The 22,393-nt window shown below is 41.7% G+C and overlaps 1 protein-coding gene across 10 annotated transcripts in view; it reads left to right on the plus strand.

The window, feature by feature from the left end:
• Positions 1–1,955: 1,955 nt before the first annotated feature.
• The window catches only part of AKAP13 (A-kinase anchoring protein 13), a 313,801-nt gene continuing 293,363 nt past the window's right edge, over positions 1,956–22,393 (plus strand). For all 10 annotated transcript variants that reach the window (XM_032842356.1, XM_032842358.1, XM_032842357.1 and 7 more), the window contains exon 1: positions 1,956–2,057. The gene's annotated coding sequence lies outside the window, so the exon portion shown is untranslated. The remainder of the gene's footprint in view (positions 2,058–22,393) is intronic.

The raw sequence follows: 22,393 nt of genomic DNA on the forward strand, positions 1-22,393 counted from the left end.
AGAAGACCCTGGCTTATCACATATGACTCTTGAAGTGATTTTCTGGGTTAGCTCCCTTGCTCTACAGGAGACTGAGGTTCTTGGGAAATGGCCTGTTCATGGTGGGGTTCCTTCGTGGCAGAGTCAGGGCTAGGATCTAGAAGAGTCCTTTCTCCACACCCTCTTTCAAATTTCGGCAAGGACAGATTAGAGTGAGTGTCGAGGAGGGTGGGCAGCACGATGGGATGGTTGGAAAATAATTTCACGTGAAGCACTGGGCATGTTTGGCTTTGGTTTTTCATTCTGTGAGGGTGAACTAGGAAAATATAAGTGAGAACCAGGTCCACTTGCAGGGAAGCAAATTGCAGCTCAAGACTAGGAGCAGTTCTAAGATTTAAAGCCTCCCCACATTGGAAGTGACTGATACACACAGTAAATATTCCCAATACCCCTCTCTTAGGTATTCAGTCCACGGTGGTGAGCTTGCCTGGATTAGGGTTTTCAAAGAGTCATGTTTACTTCCTCTTCCTCCCTTCCTCTCTCCCTCCCTCCCTTTCTTCCTTCCTTTCTCTCTCTTTCTCCCTCCCTCCCTTCCTTCCTTTTGCCATATTCTGTACCAGTATTTTTTAAACGAACATAAAAAATATATGTCTAAACTGTGCAAAGTGTACTTAATCTTAAGTGTACAGCTGGCTGAATTTTTTAAAATTTTTTCCTTTTTATTTATTTGATAGAGAAATCACAAGTAGGCAGAGAAGCAGGCAGAGAGAGAGACAGGGAAGCAGGCTCCCCGCTGAGCAGAGAGCCCGATGTGGGGCTCGATCCCAGGACCCTGAGACCATGACCTGAGCCGAAGGCAGAGGCTTAACCCACTGAGCCACCCAGGCGCCCCCAGCTGGGTGAATTTTCATATATTTTATAACTTTGTTATCCACCATCTAGATCAAAATACAGAACACTTCAGCACCCCTCCTGCTCCTTCTCAGCCAATAATCCTTCTACTCCTAGGTAACCACTGTTTTGACTTCAATCACTATCAATTTGCACGTTCTTCAACTGAATATAAAGTGTCATTTTTTACTTAATATTTTTCTTTAATTAGATTCATTTTAAAATAGCTTTCTATTTGATCTAAGAGATAACATCAATGAAATAATGGTCTGTGTGACAGGCATTTTTCCTCCTAGCACACAGTGAAATACACACTGAAACACGCACACAGACACACGCGTATCAAAATGAAGTTTCATTGACCCAGTGGACCACTTTTCGTTTCTCAGAAGCCACCAGATGATTTCTGAGGTCCTTTGAAACTGGTAGATTGTGATCGAGTAGCCACAAGTTCACGGAATGCCCTGTCAAAATCTTGATGCCGCTAGAGAGCCATCCTGCATCCAGTGATACATCCACCTAAAACACTTGTTGGATACCTAACAATGACTCACAGAAGACTAAACCCCACTTTCCGATTGCAAGTGGAAGTAGAAGAGTAAATCATTTCAGTACGTGTGTGATAACTGCTACAGTCAGGTAAGCATCGGCATACAGAGGCAGGGCGGTTTCCGGAGACAGGGCGGAGAGGAGAGGGTGGGTGGGCATTTTCCTGCGAAACCTCCGCCAGCCACCCCACTCCGATCACTTTGCGGCGGCACAGCGGCGGCAGGCAACCTCAGCCTCCCTTAGCAACCTGAACGCACCGCCCAGATGCCTTCCTATTGGCCTCCCGGAACGTGATGGGCAGCTCTGCAGTGCAATCCCAGCTCGCGGCCCCTGTCTCCGCGCTTACTCACGGGAGGGCTCGTAGGCGTTACCGCCCTCCCCAGGTGCCCCGCCCGTGCCCGAGCGGCTTGTGGCGCATGCGCGGCGGGTTGGGCTGTGTGCAGGGCCAGCGCGGAGCCGGAGCAGCCGCGGTGAAGCTTCTGGGCTCCGCTGAGACCGCCGTGCCCGCTCGTTGCCTCGGCCGCCGCTGCCTCAAGCCGTCGCCGCCGCCGGGTGAGCGACTGCCTATTGTCCTTCTCGGTGGCGACGGTGCGGAGCTGCTCCGGCTGGGCCCGCGGGGGAGCCCCGGGCGCCGCACGGTGAGAGCGCAACTTAGTTGGCGGAGTTGGGGGAAGTTCTGTGATTTGGGGAGGGGTCGCGGGCGAGGCGCGCGGGCCCCTCCTCCTGCGGCCGCTCCTCGGGGCCGCGGCCGGGACCAGCGCCGGGAGGGGGGCGGGGCCGCGGGGCGAGGAGGGGGCGGGCGGGGATGAAGGGGCGGCGGTGGGGGGCTCCCCCCGGCCCCCTCCTCCCCCAGCGTCGCCCCCTCCTCCCCCTGCGTCGCCCCCTCGCTCATTGTCTGCTCCGCGGCCGCGGCGCGCCTCCCAGCTCCCGCCGCCCGGCTTCGGGATCGCAGGCGCGGGGGGCGCGGCCGCGGTTGCGGCCGCGGGGGGCCCCTCGGGCGAAGACGACTCCCCGGGCGCCGGGAGCCGCGGCCCCTTCGAGGGTCCCTCCTGTTGCCGGGCTCCGCGAACAAGTGCTCGGGACGCGAGGGAGCGTCTTCCCCGGGCCGACGCGGACGGTAAACACTCCGGGCCGCGCCCGCCTTCGGGGGGCGCCTTCCGCGCCCATCTCGGGCCACGCGGGTCGGGGCCACGCCGCCGGAGGGGACCCGCGCTGGGACTGTGCAGCGGGTTCAGCTCTCCACCGAGTTCAAGTGCAGCCATACTTTGAGGCCAAACAAAACATTAACAAAACTTTTTTTTTTTTTTTTTTTTGGCTTACTTATACTATTTTTTTTTTTTTTTGCAAAGTTAACCAATATGAGAAGGTTAAAAGAAAATGGGGGAAAACCCTCAATTTTTCTTCCCCACGAGATAAGATAGACGGACTTTTTTTACTTTTAGGTTTTTTTGTTTTTTTGGAAATACGTAGTTTTTAACAGCAAAATGATTTCATCAGTTTAAGTTTTTAAGTGTTACTGTGAACTGAGGAATTCACAATGAAAGTTGGATTGAGCAATATTTTGGTGTTCGTTCTCAGCTTTTACACTCCTGGGTGAAGTTATTTTTGGAGTTTATTGCCTCAGGCATATACAACTAAAGGAAAAAGCAGTGTGCCTTTTTTTTTTTTTTTTTCTCGTATTCCAATCCACCCCCTTCTGTTTTCTGAAGAAGCATCTTATTCTGTTTTTCTAAGCCGTTGGATTGCCCAGGTCAGAACAAACGACTGCGTGCAGTTTTTTGAAAGATGATTTTTTGCAAGTTGGTAAAGACGGTATGATCAGCTGAGATGAATTCCTGTACTAGTTCTTGTATTGCTCGGTCTTGGGAGATTTTCAGGCTGCATGAGACACAAGCCTTGTCAGGTTTGGGGTTCGATTCTAGCGAATTTGATTCACTTGGCTTATGATGTGAGAATAATTTGGCTTATGATGTTGAAGACCCCCAAGTGAAACTAGCTTAAGTGTCAAGTTGGTAGTGGAACAGAATGGCCGGAAGGTGTTAATATCCGTTTTCATATCCCATTGCCCTCTCTTAAATTAAAAAGAAAAATTTGAGAAATGCTCTGTGTGTCAGTTTGATTGATTTCTCATTTGAAATGAGTAAGGCGGGGAAGTGTTCCTGGGTTTTGCTGGTTGGGTTGGCCTTGTTTTGCTTTGAAAAACCAACTTTCTTCACCTGATGAGGCCAAAGAAAAATGTCTTTATGGCATAAGCATTGTACTTTTTTAAACTACAACAACAAGGTCACTTTTCGGAGTCACGGTTCTTGCCCTTACAGCTTTTCTTCCTGGTTGTGCAGTTGGGTATGCCTGTGTGGGATGATTGTGTGGATGAAGGTTGGCCGAGGTTGGAAGGGCTGTCCGGGAGGGACTTAATGTAAACAAATAGAACTGACAACAAAGCCTGACAAGTAGGCCAGTTGCTTTCCTTCTCTGAGCTGTGACACCATGTTATACATACTGTTGTTTTAGGATTTCTCACACACTTCATTTATCTGCCTGAGTGATGGTAACTGTATGCGTAGTATAAATGGACTCCTCCTCTAGTCTCTTAACTCTTTGAGGGCCGTGATGGGCTTTATTTCTTAGTTTTGTCCCCTCTTTGCCTGGAAGGACTCTTAATGCAGGGTAGGTGTTACACGTTTGAAATTGGTGACATGTTTTGTACTAAGCTAGTGATAGTGCATGCAGAACCACTGACTCTGGGAACTTGTCCAGAATGACAGCTCATGTGCAGGTCTGTGATGAAATTTAGTTTACTTTAAAAGGATTTCATACCTTTCTTTTTATCTGTTAATTACTCCTTGAAAAGAAGTGAAGTTTAAATAGAGCTCTGTGAGTTTTCACAATGTGGTTCTCATTTAATTTTCTCCATTTTCTGATGAAATGATTAAGACTGCTGGACACATCATTTCACATCTCTGTCTTTTCTTCTATTCTGAAGTGGGGAGGTAGCCCAGTTTTGAAGAATACACCTTTTTTGAAGCCGGGTACTAGTCAACGGAATGTTGACTAAGTTGGGAGCCACGGAGCTTCTGTGTCCTTCTAAAAGGTGTAGTACCATACTTTGCAGGGTTCTTTAGAATAACTGAAACCATGTGAGGTACTTAATAGTGGGCCAGACATTAAGTAGGTGCCTTTTACCTGTAGCTATAGTGATAATAATTTTGATAACTTTTTATATGGTTTAAAGCGGTTTTAAAAGTCTGATGCTTCTGAGTTTAGTGGTTTAGCTATTTCTTTCATAAGGAAGGAATCCTTTTGAGAATTGAGTGTCTTCAATTGAATGAATTTTTTTTTTTTTTAAATACATTCAGTTGAACTGAATGTTAATAGAAACTGTTATCTTCTCATTGACCTTAACAGGTGTTTGTGTGGAATTTGCGGAGTAGCTTGGTAGGGTATGACTGTGCATTTATAGTGTTTAGGAAATGGTGAGAGATGGATTGTTTTCAACACTTGCAATAGGATATCCAAGTTATTTAGTCAGTTCCAGCTTTTGTACCTTATTTTCCTTCAGTCTTGAAAAATAATTGATAGGGATTATGACTACATTTTTCAAATTCGTTTAAGATAGACCTGGACTGGGGGTTAATTCATTGTTAGCACAGTTCAGTCATGTTAGCAAATTGCTCACTTCCCCTTCAAGCTAACGCCTTTGAAGGTGCCACCATTTGCGGAAGGAAGCAGTGATTTGAATCTGTCATACCAACTCCGTTTATACTATTTACAGTAGCAAATGGAATAGATAGATTCTCGAACCTGTAATCAGGACATTTCTGTATATCGAATCTCATGTTTCCATTAGTCTTCTTATAAAATGAGGGTACAAAGTTAGACATGGAGGGTTATAGTAAACCTTCAAAAATTTTATAGATCAGACTCACAGATGGAAGAAAAAACATACCTGACAAAGCTAGATGAATAAATTGGGACTTTTTGATAATCCTTTCTTTTAAAGTTAATACTTATGTGCACTTGAATAGCTCAGTTATTACTGATGGGGACAGGGTCTATTTGGAAGCAGTGCTCCTGAGTCATTGTCAGCTTGTCTTACCACTGTAAATGAGGAGAGGGGAAGATGTTAGTGGAAGCAATTTCATTTCCTTCATATGTCCTCCCGTTTATGATCTTGAAGTCCACCTATGGGTTGATTGCTGCATAATAAACAGAAGATGAACAGATAACCCATTTTGTTAGCCTGTGCTGGGAGGATAGACCACCTGCTCTTGCGATACTGTGATTGTATGAATATTTATGTGGAACAATGGTGTGATTTCCCTTTTCTACCTCTTCAGAACTCTGTTCAGAGCCTGGCAAAGGTGGATATCAGTATGTTTCTGTGATGTAGGTATTGGGGTGGGAAAAAGGAAGAACTGTGAGGAATTAACCATTTATGTCACTCTGTAGGCTCTTCTTTTGGAAACCATGCTTTTGAATTTTCACTTCTGATAGTATCATAAACCCATATTTTGCCATAGCCCCACCATCTAAAATGGCCAGTTATTCCTGAATGGTTAGATATTAAGTAGGTATGTCGCCTGGTAATTGATTTCTCTTTTAGACAACTAAAGATGTCAAGTTAGGGAAAAGCATGTAGGAGTCATGTAAAGAATTTCATAGAACCCAAGATGATTCTCTGATGGTGATCTCTACTAAAAACAGGTGGTATGGAGCCACATGTCTGACTTCACAACCAGACTTTACCATTTATTGACTGTGTGTCCTTGAGCAAGCCACTTAATCTGTCTCAAACATAAGATCCTTGTAAACTAAAAACATTCAATATTAATCATCTCTTATCACTTACTACTGTTATGAGAAACAAATAAGGTAAAATACCATACCAGTGCTATGCCATTTTGTAAATGTATTGGTTGACTGCTGGTTTGGATAAAATTCAAATCCTGGTTGAAAAGAGGAAAACAGGGGCGCCTGGGTGGCTCAGTGGGTTAAAGCCTCTGCCTTCGGCTCAGGTCATGGTCCCAGGGTCCTGGGATTGAGCCCCACATGGGGTTCTCTGCTCGGCAGGGAGCCTGCTTCCTCCTCTCTCTCTGCCTGCCTCTCTGCCTACTTGTGATCTCTATCTGTCAAATAAATAAATAAAATCTTTAAAAAAAAGAAAAGAAAAGAGGAAAACATCCAATTATGTCGGTTTTTCTTTTTTTTTTTTTTAATAAAAGATAATTAAAATATGCTATAATTATTGTCATTCTCCTTGCTTGGGAATATTGATATGTTTTACCTTGGCTCTTCTCCGTTTTCCTTTTATAACATATTTGTCATGGAGTACTTTTCTAAACTCTAAAGAAATTTCAGTTCACAGTGCTTGCTGTTAGACCCAAGTTACTGTGAAATCACAGGAACTGACGGTGGATGCCCGTTCTTGAAGTCAGGTTAAACCACAATAAACAGCAAACAAAGAATGTCAGAATATTTTAAGAGTACAAAAGAAGCTAGTTTAGTTGTCTGGTGTTTACTGACTCATTTTCTAAAATAAATTTTTTTAATAGGTTTACTCAGATCGGGAGTGTGCCTTGTCTGTGCCAGATGTTATACTTTGTGTCTTACCTACACTTCTTATTTAATTTTGGGGAAAAACAAAACAAAACAAGGTAGGCATTACTAAGCTGTTCAAGTATGCGGAAACAGCCCCCAAAGTGATTTTACAGTGATCACATAGGTCTTAAACTAAAATTTGAACTCAGATAATTCTGGCTCCAAAGGCGAGGCTTTTCACAATATTGATGCTATCACCTGGAAAGAGTACATTTTTAAAATAAATCCAGTTTATTGAAATACTATTTATATGATAAAATGTGCCCATTTTAAGTATATTGCATTTGATGATTTTGTCAGGTGTATCCATGTAGATAACAGCAAAATCAAAGTATGGAGCGTTTCCATCATTCCAGAAAAATTCCCTTGTAACTCTGGCCAGTTCTTCCCCTCAACCCTCACTGCATTGCCTGCCTCACCATAGGCAACCACTAGTCTGCTTTCTGTAGTTTGGTCTACGTGAGGGGTCCTCAAACTATAGCCCTCAGGCCAAATCTGGCCTACTGCCTCATTTTGTAAATAAAGTTTTATTGGGACATCGCAGTGCTCATTTGTCTGTGGCTGATTGGGTGCTGCAGCGACAGTAGAGCAGTTGCCCACAGAGCCACACATTATTTACTGTCTGGCCTTTTACAGAAAACGTTTGCTGCTCTCTGTGTTTTACATAACCAAGTGCAATGGTTACATCTAAGAAAAGTAGCAACAGTATTCAGTGCATATTCAACTTTTCCCATTTGTCTTGCAAATTTTCTTTTTATAGTTGGTTTAAAAATTTTTTAACCAGGGCAAAATAAGGATTTACTCAGTACATTGTTGTCTCTTGAGTCTTTATTTTCTCATTTTAATGTATAATTTATACTCAAGTAAAAATTAGTAGCATTCTGTGAGTTTTGACAGATACATTCACATAACCACTATTTCAATGAAGATATGTATGGAATGGTTCCTTTATCTTCCAAACCAAATTCTTCTAAACTCCTCTGTAGTCAACCCATTTTTGACTCTCAGACCCAGACACTATTGATCTGTTTTCTTTCTCCATGGTTTTTTGCCTTTTGAAAATGTCATGCAAATGGAGTCATACATAATGTAGGCTGGTTTTTTCTTTCCCCCCATTTGCCTGGTGGTGAGTGATGTTAAGCATCCTTTCCTGTGATTATTTGCCATTCTTTGGTAATGTGTCTGTTCAAATCTTTTACCCATTAAAATATTGAATTGTTTGCTTTATTATTGAGTTTTGAAAGTTCTTCAGAGAGATCATGAGAGCAGGGCTTGGGGGGTGAGGGAAGGGAGGGGCAGAGTGAGAGAGGGTCTTAAGCAGACTCACACTGAGTGTGGAGCCCCATGCAGGGCTTGATCTCACCACCCTGAGATCACCACCTGAGCCAAAACCAAGAGTTGAATGCTTAACTGACTGCGCCATCAGGCTCCCTGAGAATTCTGTATATATATTCTAGAATTAGATACATGATTATTGTTCGCAAATACTTTCTCCTAGTCTGTGGCTTATCTTTTTATTCTCTTAATGTCTTATGAAGAGCAGTTCTTACGATAATGATGTTCTTTTTCTTTTATGATCATATTTTTGGTGTAATATCTGAGAAATCTTTGCCTGTCCTAAACAAAAAGACTTTCCCTGTACTTTCTCCCAGGGATTTTATACTTTAAAATTTTACATTTAGGTTTATGATTCACTTTGAGTTAATTTTTCTAAATGGTTCAAGGTATGGATTGAGATCTATTTTTTTGCTTTTAGATAAGCAGTAGTTCCAGCAACTTTTTTTTTTTTTTTAAAGGATTTTATTGTTTGAGAGAGCATGTGTGCGAGTGGAGAAGGGTCAGAGGGAGAGGAATGAGAGACTCTCAAGCAGACTCCCTCCCACTGAGTACGAAGTCCCATATGGGACTCCCCATCTCATGACCCTGAGATCATGACCTGAGCTGAAATCAAGTGTTGGACGCTTAACCGACAGCCAGCCAGGTGCCCCAGCCCCGGTGTTTGGAAAGACTTTCTCCATTGTATTACCTTTGTTGAAAGTCAGTTGGTCATGTATACCCTTGGGTCTATTTCTGGCTTCTGTGTTCTGTTACACTGATCTGAGTCATTTCACCATTACCACACTGTTGATTATTGTAGGTTATAGTAAGTCTTGAAATCAGGTCATGTAGTTTGTGTAGTTGTGTTACTTTTTCAGAAATGTTTTTGAGTGTTCTAGTTGCTTTGCCTTCCCAGGTACATTTTAGAATGAGCTTGTTGATCTCTGTAATCTTGCAGGGATTTTTGATTGGCATTGCATTGAATCTGTAAATTGGGAGAAGTGACGTATTGAGCCATGAATATGGTGTATCCCGGGACTGTTTTTTGATATTTTCATTTGTGTTTTTCAGTAACTGGGTCTTGCATATGTTTTATAAGATTCATATACGTATCATGTTTTCTGGTTCTGTTGTAAATGATGCTTCTAAAATTTCAATTTCTAGTTGTTCATTGCTAGTATATAGAAATGGGATTGAATTTCATATGCCAACCTTGTATCTTATGACCTTGCTAGGCTCAGTTTTAGTTCTAGAAGCCTTTTTGTAGACTCTTTGAGATCTTCTACATAGATAATAGTGTCATCAGCAAATATAGGTAGTTTGATTTCTTCCTTTTCAGTTTGTATGTTTTTTATTTCTTGCTTTATTGAATTGGCTAGGACCCCCAGTATGATGCTGAGTAGGAGTTTTAAAAGTGGACATCCTTTCCTTATGTTGGGGAGCAGAAAACATTCAGTGTTTTTCACCATAAATCTGTTATAGACATACTCTAGAGAGAATGTGGGTTCAGACCACTGAAATAAAGTGTGTATCACAGTAAAGCAAGTCAAATTAATTTTTTAGTTTGCTTTTTTTTTTAAAGATTTTATTTATCAGAGAAAGAGCATGCGCATAAGCAGGGGAAGTGGCGGGCAGAGGGAGAAGGCTCCCTGCTGAACAAGGAACCCGGCGTGGGACTCAGTCCCAGTACCCTGGGGTCATGACCCTAAGCCGAAGGCAGACGCCCAAATGAGCCACCCAGGCGTCCCAATTTTTTGGTTTTCTATTACATGTAAAAGCTATGTTTATACTGTAGTCTATTAAGTGTTCAAAAGCATTCTGTTTTTAAAAAAGTACATACCCTAATTAGAAATACTTGATTGCTAAAAAATATTGACTGTAATCTGAGTTTTCAGTGATTTGTAATCACCAATCACATACAGTCATGACAAATATAATCACAATGCACAAGTTTGAAATATTACTGCAAGATTTACGAAAATGTGACATAGAGACACAAAGTGAAGCAAATGCTGTTGGAAAAGTGGCTCTGAGAGACTTGGCTCGATGCAGGGTGGCCACAAACCTTCAGTTTGTAAACAATGCAGTATCTGTGAAGTGCGATAGAACAACGTATGCCTGTATTTATAGTTTGCTTTTGTATGTGTCCTTTATCAAGTTGACGTTCTTTCCTGTTTCTAGTTTGTGGAGACTTTTTATCATAAATGGATATTGAATGTTGCCAAAGGCTTTCTCTGCATCTTTTGGGACGATCATTTATTTTTTTCTTCTTTATCCTGTTGATGTCTGATTTTGGAACTTTGAACTAGCCTTGTATTCTTGTGATGATCCTGGGTTGGTCATGATGTTTTCTTCATACCTTGTTGGATTCAATTTGCTACTGAATCTTTTTTATTTCTTTCATTTGTCTCCTATTTAGGTTCATTAAAAAATTCTTGATTTTATATATATATAATACTCAGCAGTTGTTAAGGTTTCTGTTAATCCCATTATATTTGTTTCTGTGGCCTGATTTTATTTTGGATCAAGTTTTCTTCTTTTTATATATAGTAATTTCTTTTTGGATTCTGGACATGGTGAATTTTAAGTTTTGATTGCCAGATTTTGCTCTTTTAAAGCAGGATTTCTCAACCTTGACATTACTGACATTTTGGGCCAGGTGATTCTCTGTTTGGGGGCTGTCCTGTGCTTTGTAGGGTGTTTAGCCTAATTAGAAACTAGATGCCAATTGCAATAACTAAAATTGTCTCCAGACACACTGAGAGTCACCTGGCAGGGAGTAGAAATCATCCCTAATATGAGAGGCACTGCTTTAAAGAGGGTTGGATTTTGTTTTTGCAGGTTAAGTGATTTGCATGATACTTCTTAGGCTCATTCCTGAACTTCGTAGGATTGGTCTAGTGCAGCTTTTACTCTAAGGCTTTTTTCACTCCCCCTAATTAATCATGAAGCCTCCAGTTTCCATTGAAAAATTGGATGTTCTCTGCCCTGACTGGTCAGAATATGAGTGTCTGCCAGCCCTGTGCCGACTCTGGGATTATTTAGCTTATGGTTCTTGGGCCATTCTTTGCCTGCGGCCATAGATTTTTCAGTACGCACGTATAGGTTACTGTTCAGCGTCAGACTCAAGGAGGCTTCTCTGTGCTGAATTTTGACATTCCTTTGCCTTCCCAAACTCTTAAGTCTTCTCAGCTTGACAGGATTGCCAGGCTTTGCTCAGAATCGTCCTCATTGCACCATGCTCTAGCGCACTGCAGGCTGAGAAAGCTGGTTGTGGGGCTCGGCTCATCTCTCCCCTTCTGTTAGGAATTGCAGTCCTTTGCTCCTGTTGTCCAGTGTCTAAAAGATGTTGCCTTATATATTTTGTCTGTTTTTCTAGTTGTTGGGGGGGGTGTTGGCAGGGTAAGTCTGGATCGGGTTACTCCATCATGGTTGGAAACTGAAGTCTCTTTGAAGACTGTATTGGTGGTGCTGAAAGTCTTGTTACAGGATTCTTCAAATATTGGAGGGTATAAATATCAAAGAAACATTTCTTAAATGTCTGCTGTCTGTAGCTCAGCCCTTATTTGGTGGGGAATACAGAAAAGTAGATATCTTCCAGGTGAGGAGGGGCATATGTAGTGCATACATAAGATTAATCACAGATGGGAAAGCTCTAGTGATGAACAGAAAGAGAAAAATCACTGTGGCCTGATATTTTCAAACAAATGCATTCTTTGACATTCTTGTTCTTTATAATTCAACCTTATGGCACTCAGTTATTGGAAGAGGACTGGTTCTTTCAGATGGCATTTGGCATTTGCTGTGTGGCTTCACGGAGCTCAGTTTTCTCTTTTGTAAAATGGGCATGTAACATCCTTGTCTGGTTAATTTAGCCAGCACATTTGGGTGCCTTCTGTATGTAAGGTCCTGTTCCAGGTGGTGGGGATTCAGTGAAAATAAGAGACAGCTGTTGCCACCAAGGAGCTGACATTCTAGTAAGGGAAAAAGAAGGTAAACAAGTGATGGGGGGCCGAGGTGGCTCAGTGGGTGAAGTGTCTGCCTTCGGCTCAGTTCATGATCCCGGGGTCCTGAGATCGAGCCCTGCGTTGGGCTCCCTACTTGGCTGGGAGTGTTCCTCTCCCCTCCTCCCGGCTCATGCTCTGTCTTGCTATCTCTGTCGCTATCTCTGCCTCCCTCTCAAATAAATAACAATCTTTAAAAAAAAGATAAACAAATGAACAGGTTTTTGGATGTCTGGGGTGGATGATTTTAGGAAGAATGTGAAGAGTATTAGCAGAAATCGTCGAGGTCAAACGACCTTCTGGAGGAGGTGAGATTTGAGTAGAGACCGGAGCAAAGTAAAGGGAGCAAGCCACCTGGAGATGCCTGGGTGTTCCAGGCAGAAGGAACGTCAAGGGGGAAGAGCTTCAGGTGGGAGCAAGCACAGGAGGTTGGTGGGGCTGGAATGAGGCGAGGAAGGGGGAACCGAGGGAGATAATCTATAGGAGGCATAGGGCGCATCACATAGGCTTTTAAGGATGACAAGAAGCCACTGAAAGGTTTGAGGAAGGAATAACAAGAGCTGATTTTGGTTTTTAAAAGTTTCACTGTGGGGGTGCCTGGGTGGCTCAGTGGGTTAAACCCTCTGCCTTCGGCTCAGATCATGATCCCAGGGTCCTGGGATCGAGCCCCACATCAGGCTCTCTGCTCAGTGGGGAGCCTGCTTCCTCCTCTTTCTCTGCCTGCCTCTCTGCCTACTTGTGATCTCTGTCTGTCACATAAATAAATAAAATCGTTAAAAAAAAAAAGTTTCACTGTGCATGTAAGGAACAGAAATGGAAATGGCGACCAAGAATTTTGCAGTAGTTCACTCTGGAGAAAGAAGATGGTAGCTTGGGTTAGGGCAGCAGCGGTGAAAGTGGCAACGAGTGGTTGGAATCAGTGCACATTGTGAAGTGAGAACTGATAGGATTCTTTATGGATTGGAAAAGGGTTTTGAAGGGAAGAAACCAATCCAGGATGGTTCCCAGGTGTTTTCCTTGAACAACTGGGTGAACGGTGCTATGGTTTCCTGAGGGGTTGGGGGTGAGGATGTGAGTGAGTTAGTTGGGAGGAGGAAATTGTTATTTCTCTTTCTCCGATGTGCCAAGTTTTAGATCTGTGATATTTTAAATGAAGGTGTCAGTGAGTAATTGGGTATGCAAAACTGGAGTTTGGGAATGAAGTTTGCACTGGATATAAGAATTAAAGAACCATAGATAGACAAGGGGGGTGGCTATTGTGAGAATTAGGGATATGTAAACCTCTGGCACATGGCAGGGTCACATGGCATGGTAGCTAGTAATAATCATGACCGTGGTTACCAGTAACAACAACTGAGTATATCTATATCACCAATAAATGAAGGAAGTAGACAGTGATCTAAACAGTACCTCGCCTATTAAAGCCAAGTGAGTTAGGACTATAAACACAGTGAAAACTGTTCTCTGAGCATGAGAAAAATATTATTACTGAAATCTGTTGTACCTTTTCGATCTCTGAGTACAGCTGTGATTTTTAATGTGATGCAGGGGTGTCATTTGTATATTTCGCATATACATAATAACAGGAGTCTGGAAAGGAGGGGATTGCAGATTGTTTAGTTGTGTTCAAGGAGATGATAGGCTACTTCTTACCTTCTAAGTGTTTTGCAAATTATATATTTTTCTTTAGTCTTTTTTTTTTTTTTTTTTAAGTAAATGCTACCCCCCAATGTGGGGCTGGAATGCACAGCCCTGAGGTCAAGAGTCGCACACACCACTGACTGAGCCAGCCAGGCACCCTAATCTTATTTTTAATAAAGGGAGTTAGTGCTTTTTGAGCGTCCTCAGTTGATGAGCTTCTGGGTAGATGAATTTCATTTGTTTGCGGTTGCTAAACACTGCTTCTTCCCATAGCTGGGTCTTTGACTGTGGTCTGTTGTCTTAAAAATTTGAGCCCTTGATCACAGGAGGCCATCAGGTAACAGAGTAGTTGGTGGTTTTGATATGGATCCGTAACAGCTCCTGGGAAATTGTTAGCACATGTTCTCCCCACCTGGCTAGATGGGGCACAGTTTTGTTCAAAGGGGACATTATTATTCAGCACTTGAAATTTGCTGCATAGATCCCTTGAGATAAATTGAACTGAGCATGATATATTTTTTAAAAAATCTGAATTACACTGTCAACATTAACTTAATTTTTTAGAAGTATTCCTTTTCTTAGGTGATAATGCTGAAGGGATAGCTGTGTCGGGCTATTTGCAAATTTGATATTTTCTGTAATTCGTCAATCAGTTCTAAAAACACTCATTGTCATTTGAATGGTATCTGTAAATAAACCCACTGGTACCTGGTCTTGCCAGTTGAGTTCTGCTTTGTACAAAGTAGGTGTGTTTCTGGAGTGGGAGAAGGTAGGCCCAGCGTGGCATTGCATGGAAATAATTTCTGTTACCTTTTACAAGCTGGAAGAAAATGGTTTTTTTGCCCCTCGGGCACTTTGTACGTAGCTTGGCTGGGCTAAGAATACAAAGGATCTCTGGGCATGACCTTGCAGTTTGGGAATTATTTAGGGAAAAATGTGGCAACAGAAGTTGAGAACTGGAGTTCTAATTGTTCATTTGGTCACATGAGGCCTTTGGGGCCTGGCCGAGGTGCTTTCTCTGTTGGGGGATTAAGGATCTATATGGGTCAGTGGACAGGAATGACCAAAGCTTTTGCCTTGGCCCTCCTGCTAAAATGGTGGTGTATGTATGCCTGGTGCAGGGGATAGTGTGTTTTTAAAAGACTAATGCAGTCTAGAAAGATCTTTTGAGGCAGGCTGGTTCCCAAGAAGTGTTTTCTAAAAAAGTGAAGTCACTAAAAGAAAGACAAAACTTTTATATACTACCTATGTATTGTGTGTTCCTTTATATTCTTAATTCCTTACAAGAACCCCATAAGGTAGGTATTATTCCCTCCCCCTGAAGCTTTTTTGATGAAAAAATGGCTCAGAGATATTACTTTGCCCTTTTCAGGTCAGTGAACTATAATTTTTGTCCAATACTTTGTGACTATAAACATACTTTAGTTTTATTATATATGCCATAAGTCATTTTAAAAAAAAATTCTGATATAATTATATCCAGAATAACCAGCTGAAGATTCCAGCTTGTTCATGTTGTAAATAGAAAATCATTGTGGTCTGCTCTTAGAGTTTTCCTAGAATTTTTAAAAGCATGCTGAGCTTCCATATTTGTGCCTTGAAAGTAGCAGAAACTTAACCAGTATTTTACTTTGCATGCAGGAGTTTTGTGGATCAACATTAATAATTAACATTTATACACTTGTTCACGTCTTCAAAGTGTTTTGCAAACAGTTAATTAGTTTATGTTTAATCTATATTGGAAGTTGAAAAACCAGTTTTTTAGGTTCATTTCAGCAGTACAGAAGTGTTCAGGGTGGGTGATAAGGAGTAAGTCTTCAGTGAGAAAAATGCAGGTATTTTACTGCATAGTCTTTGAAACATCTTTCCTCAATCCCCTCGCTCTGTGCCCACACCAGCTTCTATTAAGTGTTCTTTTTGGGTGTCCATCTCCTGCTTACTGCAAAGGAATGGAATTATGTGAACTGAAAGAGGGTCCAGGATGGTCAGGGAAAGACCTGGGTGACTCCGTGAACTGTGCTGCATGTTTCTTTTCTGTAGTCCTTTAAATGCGAATTGTCCTTACTTAATCCCTGTGGGGGCTTTGAGGGACGGGAAGGGATTGGCCCAGGGACTCTGGCAGATGAACAGAGTCGTTATCTGTGCTAATTTCTGGGAAAAGTTCTTTTCTTTTTCACTCCTGGCTCAGGAGATAATAACCCTGTAACTGAATACTTGCTGGTTTCTTCGCTACCACTTGTCACTTGATTCCATCTCCTCTCCCCTCCACCCCCAGTGAAATGGCTTTTCCTTGGCAAGGTTGTGTAGTGGGGAAAAGACTTGGAAGGAGCCGAGACCCAGTTCAGCTGCATCTCTGTCACATAACTAGCTGGGCCACCTTAAGCAGGGTTACTGCTTTCTTCTGCCCCTGAGGTCTTCTGTTCGCTGAAATAGTGTGTTAACCTTTCGTTGAGTGCTGCGAGGGTGCGGAGGGGCATGTGAAACTCAGGCTCTCGGATATGGGGGTGCAGAGGATAATTTAACATCAGTGAGGGTTCTTCAAAGTTGCAGTGACTTCTTCCTTCCTACTTCGGTTGAAATAATTAAATTATTTTCTTGCTATTGTTGTCAGCCACATTACTGCACTTGAGATCTCTCTTTTCCTAATACAGAGCAATAAATAGAACCATTTGATAAATATTTTGTCTGGGTGATTTCCTAAGACAGGATGTGCAAGTTCCCTTTCATCGCTGTGTAATGGCCCAGCCGTTCAGAGGCACCTCTTCATGAATCTTTGTCTCGATGACCTTGTCAGGGAAACCTTAGTACGGAATGGCAGAAAGGAGAAGAATTCTGAGAGCTTGGATGTGTATTTGATTAAATTTTTATCATCAGTGGGAATCTGTTCTTTTAAAGAGGCCAACAGATAGGAATGGCCTTGAACTTTTCCCTCTGCGAAATAGTGTTGTTTTCACGTCTTTCTCTTTTTCCCTTTCCTTTCCTTCTGGAAAATCTGAAAACCTAAAGGTACGGTAAGTTGGCTTTTGAACCTTTTTGTAACATTGGATATACCCAGGTTTAAACTTCAACCTTTTCCACCAAGATTTCTGGTAACTTGGAACGTTGTGCAGCTGGACCTTGAATAATGCTAGATGTGTGCTTTGAATAACTGGGACTGACTTAAATACTTAGAGCCACTCTTATTTTTAAGGATGGCTACAGGTGATTTTTTTTTTTTTTTTTTACGTTTCAAATAAGGAGCCCTTTGTTTTTGTTTTTGAGAATTTATTTATTTATTTGGCAGAGAGAGACCGCAAGCAGGGGGAGCGCCGACAAAGGGAGAGGGAGAAGCTGGCTTGCTGCTGAGCAGGGAGCCAGACTTGGGGCTCCATCCCTGGGCCCTGGGATCATGACCTGAGTTGAAGGCAGACACCTAACTGAGACGCCCAGGCGCCCTCTGAGACCTTTGTTTTTTTGGCCCGGATAAGTTATGTATATAAATTAGAAAAGATGGACGTTTTCTGGAAACATGTAGTTGGTTAGAGCAATATCGTAAAGGACAGAAATAAATGTTTTGTTTTCTTTTTTTCTAAAACACTGTGCCAGCAACCTGGACAAATGATTGTTTTTCCTGTTCATATTAAGTATCTTGGGTTCTTCTGTTTCCTGTCACCTCTTTAATGTTTCTTTCTTTCTTTCTTTCTTTTTTTTAAATTAGAGAGGGAGGGGCAGCGGGATAGGGAGAGAGAAAGATCCCAAGCAGGCTGCTCTCCCAGCTTGGAGCCCAGCATTGCGGCTTGATCTCGCAACCCCAAGATCCTAACCTGAGCCTAAATCAAGAGCCAGATGCTTAACCAACTGAGCCACTCAGGTGCCCCACCTCTATAACTTTTCCATTCTATCTTTGCCCACTGTACATTTTCTCCCTTCTAGTGAATTCAGTAGGATTCCTTTGTCACACTGTGCCCTGACTAGGTGGGGATAAGGTAGTAACCTAATGTCTGTATTTCCATAGACTGTAATCTTCGGGAGAGCAGATTTTGTCTTTGTTCGTCACTGTATCCCCAGCACCTGGCACTGTGCATGGCGTATCGGAGTTAGTTCTGTGCCGGTCATATTTGGATGGGTGGATGAACTTGTGACAAAACTGTAGATATTAATAATATATGCATATTATTGAACTGTTAATAGAATCTGCCCTGTTGAGAATAGACAGATTTTAGATTTCTCTTCCTGGTATCATTTGTACTTTGGTTCTGGTGAGTTAAATCATCCTTTTTTGGGAAGGGAAGCACCATGTTAAATGGAAGATTGGCCAGTGCTCACCAAGACTGCTGGTAAGATTTGTACAACTCTTGCTGGTTTTGTGCTTGGTCAGTGTGGGTCTCTGTCACTTTACATTTTAATCTGTTCAGCAGCTCAACACTAGCATGAGACTGTAGGTGGGGTTTGTCTGCCTAATGTTTTTTTTTGTCTGCCTTAATTTAAAAAAATGTTATATAATAATTTTAAAACATACTCAACAAACCCCTCAAATAGATTAGTAGAATTGACCCTGTGTACCCATTATGCCAGATTCTAGAGAATTTGCAGGATTTTGCTATTCTCTTCATACATCATTTTTATGCTAAAATTTCACAGAAATAGAATCCATATAAGGTAAAATTTACCCTGCCTCACTTGAATATGCTTATTCTAGTTGTCTTGGAAGTCACCACAAAACTATCATTTTCTTAATAGAGATTCTTAAATAGTGTTTGCACTCCAGTGAGCAATAATGGAAACCAGGAGACGCCGCTAAATCGCGGCGTGGTATGTTTCAAGGATGCGGAACCAAAACCTTAACTCACAGCAAATGAATGCTGAGTAGCCTTTTCGCCTTTCAACAGAAATCATTGTAGAAATAGGACCATAAACCTTCTATTAAACACTGTTGTATGAAATTCGAGGTTTTTGTCAGATCGGACATGGAAAAGTAAGCAAAGCTGCACAAATGACTGATCTGGGCAGTTTTTTGAGTTCTTCTCCCTAATGGTAAAGCTTTTTTTCTTTTTCCTCCTCAGATGATTGTTTCTCTCTTAATACAGTACAAGAATGTTATGACTTATATGAAATTATTTCTGGTTTCATGTCAGTAGTTTTTTCACTTCCCTACACAGAACTTAGTGGTTTGATTTCCTCTTGATGATCTGCTTTTTTTCTTAAAATGCATTCCCATTTGTTTTGATTTTTGTGAAGAAAATACTTTTAAAATTGAATACCTTCATGAATCTTACACTTCCTTAATAATCCATTTGGTCATATATATAGAAATCCTGTTGATTTTTCTTGTGCTTCCCAATTCAGGTCATCTTAAAAGTTTTCATTTGGGGGCGCCTGAGTGGCTCAGTTGGTTAAGAGTCTGCCTTCGGCTCAGGTCATGATCCCAGGTTCCTGGGATGGAGGCCTGCGTTGGGCTCTGTGCTTGGGAGAGAGTCTGCTTCTCCCTCTTCCTTTGCTGTTCTTCCTCCTTGTGCTCTCTCTGTGTCAAACATTAACAAATAAAATCTTTAAAAAAAAAAGTTTTGATTTGAAGCCCGAGAAGTACTGATTGATTAATACATTGTATGTATCATGTCCTAAGCTCACAGGTTCTAAGGTACTAATTGGGCTGCGTTGCCAAAAGTGTTTGTGGCAGTCTAAAGATGACCACTTTATGGGGATGCAGGCTGGTGTAACCACTCTGGAAAACAGCATGGCGGTTCCTCAAAAAGTTGAAAATAGAGCTACCCTACGACCCAGCAATTGCACTACTGGGTATTTACCCTAAAGATAGAAATGTAGTGATCCGAAGGGGCACGTGCACCCAAATGTTTATAGCAGCAGTGTCCACAATAGCCAAACTATGGAAAGAACCTAGATGTCCATCAACAGATAAATGGATAAAGAAGATGTGGTACACACACACACACACACACACACACACACACACACGGACACACACAATGGAATACTATGCAGCCATCAAAAGAAATGAAATCTTGCCATTTGCGATGATGTGGAGACAGCTATCATATGATCTCCCTGATAGGAGGAAGTGGAGTTGCAATATGGGGGGGTTTGGGGAGTAGGAAAAGAATAAATGAAACAAGATGGGATCAGGAGGGAGACAAACCATAAGAGACTCTTAATCTCACGAAACAAACTGAGGGTTGCCAGGCAGCGGGTAGGGAGAGGGTGGTTGGGTTATGGACATTGGGGAGGGTATGTGCTATGGTGAGTGCTGTGAAGTGTGTAAACTTGGCGATTCACAGACCTGTACCTCTGGGGCTAATAATACATTATATGTTAATTTAAAAAATAAAGGGTTCGATAATAGAAAAAAAATCAGTGTATTTCATGATAAATTTGGGACAAATGGAGTATAGTCTATGTTGTTCTGTTGTATATTAGAAAACTGCTTTCATAATATGTGTAAACAAATAAAAAAAAAATAAAGATTACCACTTTAATAATTAGCCTGCTAGGATGTGTGCCTGGAAAGAGAGAACTTTCATTCCTGAGTCTAAATAAAAATAATGGACCCAAATATGAAAGGAAATTCAGAGAAAAAATTATACCTGTTTTCTCCCTTCAGCTTTCATACCTGTTGAAACCTACAGAGACAAGTTCACTAATATAATAGCTGTCATCTATTAGAAGCCTCTTTTGAACTAGGTGCCTTAATGTTTACCAGTTCTCACCTCTGCAAGGTGTTTTATGATTTTGCCAGAGGAGGAAATTGACATTCAGGGAGGTTAATTAATTTTAGCTGTACTTCATTCAGTAAACACTGAATGAGGGTGTGCTGTGTGTCAGGCATACTTTTAGGTGCCAGGGATCCAGGGATGAACAAAAATAAGGTACGGTCGCTGCCCTTAAAGCGGTCATGATTTCGTTTCTTGATTAATATGTGATAACAGCAATTATAATGATAATTGCCATCATTTATGACTGCTGTGCCAGGCTTAGTACCGTGTGCTCTATATACCCTTCTTTCTTTTTAATCCCCACAACCTTCCGAGGTGGGGTCTGTTACTACTGGGTCTCATGAAGGCGGAGTGCTCAGGGTCACACAGTTGGTGTGTGGCACAGTTGGGACTTGAGCATGGGTCCCTTATTCTAGGGCACAAGTCCTTTCAACATGTGTCCAGAACATTTCTAGCACGGCTTGAGATGAGTAATTATGTGAAAGGGATGTTCATTGTGAGCTGTGTTTTTGGCAGAACTTTATGTAACTTTGACTTAGCCACTAGATTTTTATTTTTATGGTTAACTTTCTACTATATTATCTCTTATTCTAGAAGTCCTCATGTTTTTATGACTCATGAAGGGCATTTTTTGTCTTAGTTTTATTAAGAATGGTGATGTACAGGGCACCTGAGTGGCTCAGTGGGTTAAGAATGGTGATGTACAGTCCCTCTAGAAACTTGGGAATTAGACATAAACAGAATAATCTACACCTCTGAATAAATGACACTACTTAGCAAGTTTTTTGGTATAATTTCATGTTTTTCTTTTCAGACTTGAAAATCTGTAGAGGTTGTGTGTTTGTGTGTGTGTGTGTGTGTGTCTACGTTTATGTATATACCATTTGTGATCATAGTCTATATAGTCTTGAGTACAAGCAGATTAGAAAACATACTTCGTCACTGTACCTTTACATGGTATCACGTAACGCACATAGTTCTTTTAATGGCTATATGTAGTATGTCATTGTGTGGATTTAGATTTACCCTCAGTTGAACAGTTGTCTTGCTTTTCTTTCTTCTCCCTCACTTCCTCTGTCCCTTATTCTCTCCTTCCCTGCCTCCTCCCCACTCTTATAATCATTGCTGTGATAAACAACCACGTATGTACATCTTTGTATCCTTGTTTATCTCTTGCAGAAACGGAATTGCTAGGGCAGAGGCTGTACATTTCATTGGCTTTTAATAGATGTCATCAAGTTGTCTACCGAAGGCTTATATCATTGACCAGTATGAGTATCTGTTTACCATTTCTTCCTAACCTTTAGAAAGAAACTTTTAAAAAACCCAGCATTTAAAAGGAAGTTTTAAAGAATTTTTTTTTTTTTTTAAGATTTTTATTTAAGACAGATAGAAATCACAAGTAGGCAGAGAGGCAGGCAGAGAAAGAGGAGGAAGCAGGCTCCCCGCTGAGCAGAGAGCCCGATGCTGGGCTCCATCCCGATGCTGGGCTCGATCCCAGGACCCTGGGATCATGACCAGAGCCAAAGCAGAGGCTTTAACCCACTGAGCCACCCAGGCGCCCCAAAAGGAAGTTTTAAATGCCATAATAGAATTTCTCGTAGAATTATTGGATTACTGGCAACCAATTATAAATAGAAGAACTCTGAAAGAATAGAAAGAAACTCATGAAACATAGTCACTACTCTCAAGCACTGAGAGTTAATC

This window comes from Lontra canadensis, unplaced genomic scaffold (genome assembly GCF_010015895.1).
Source record: "Lontra canadensis isolate GAN:19392208 unplaced genomic scaffold, GSC_riverotter_1.0 scaffold128, whole genome shotgun sequence".
NCBI classification, from domain to species: domain Eukaryota; kingdom Metazoa; phylum Chordata; class Mammalia; order Carnivora; family Mustelidae; genus Lontra; species Lontra canadensis.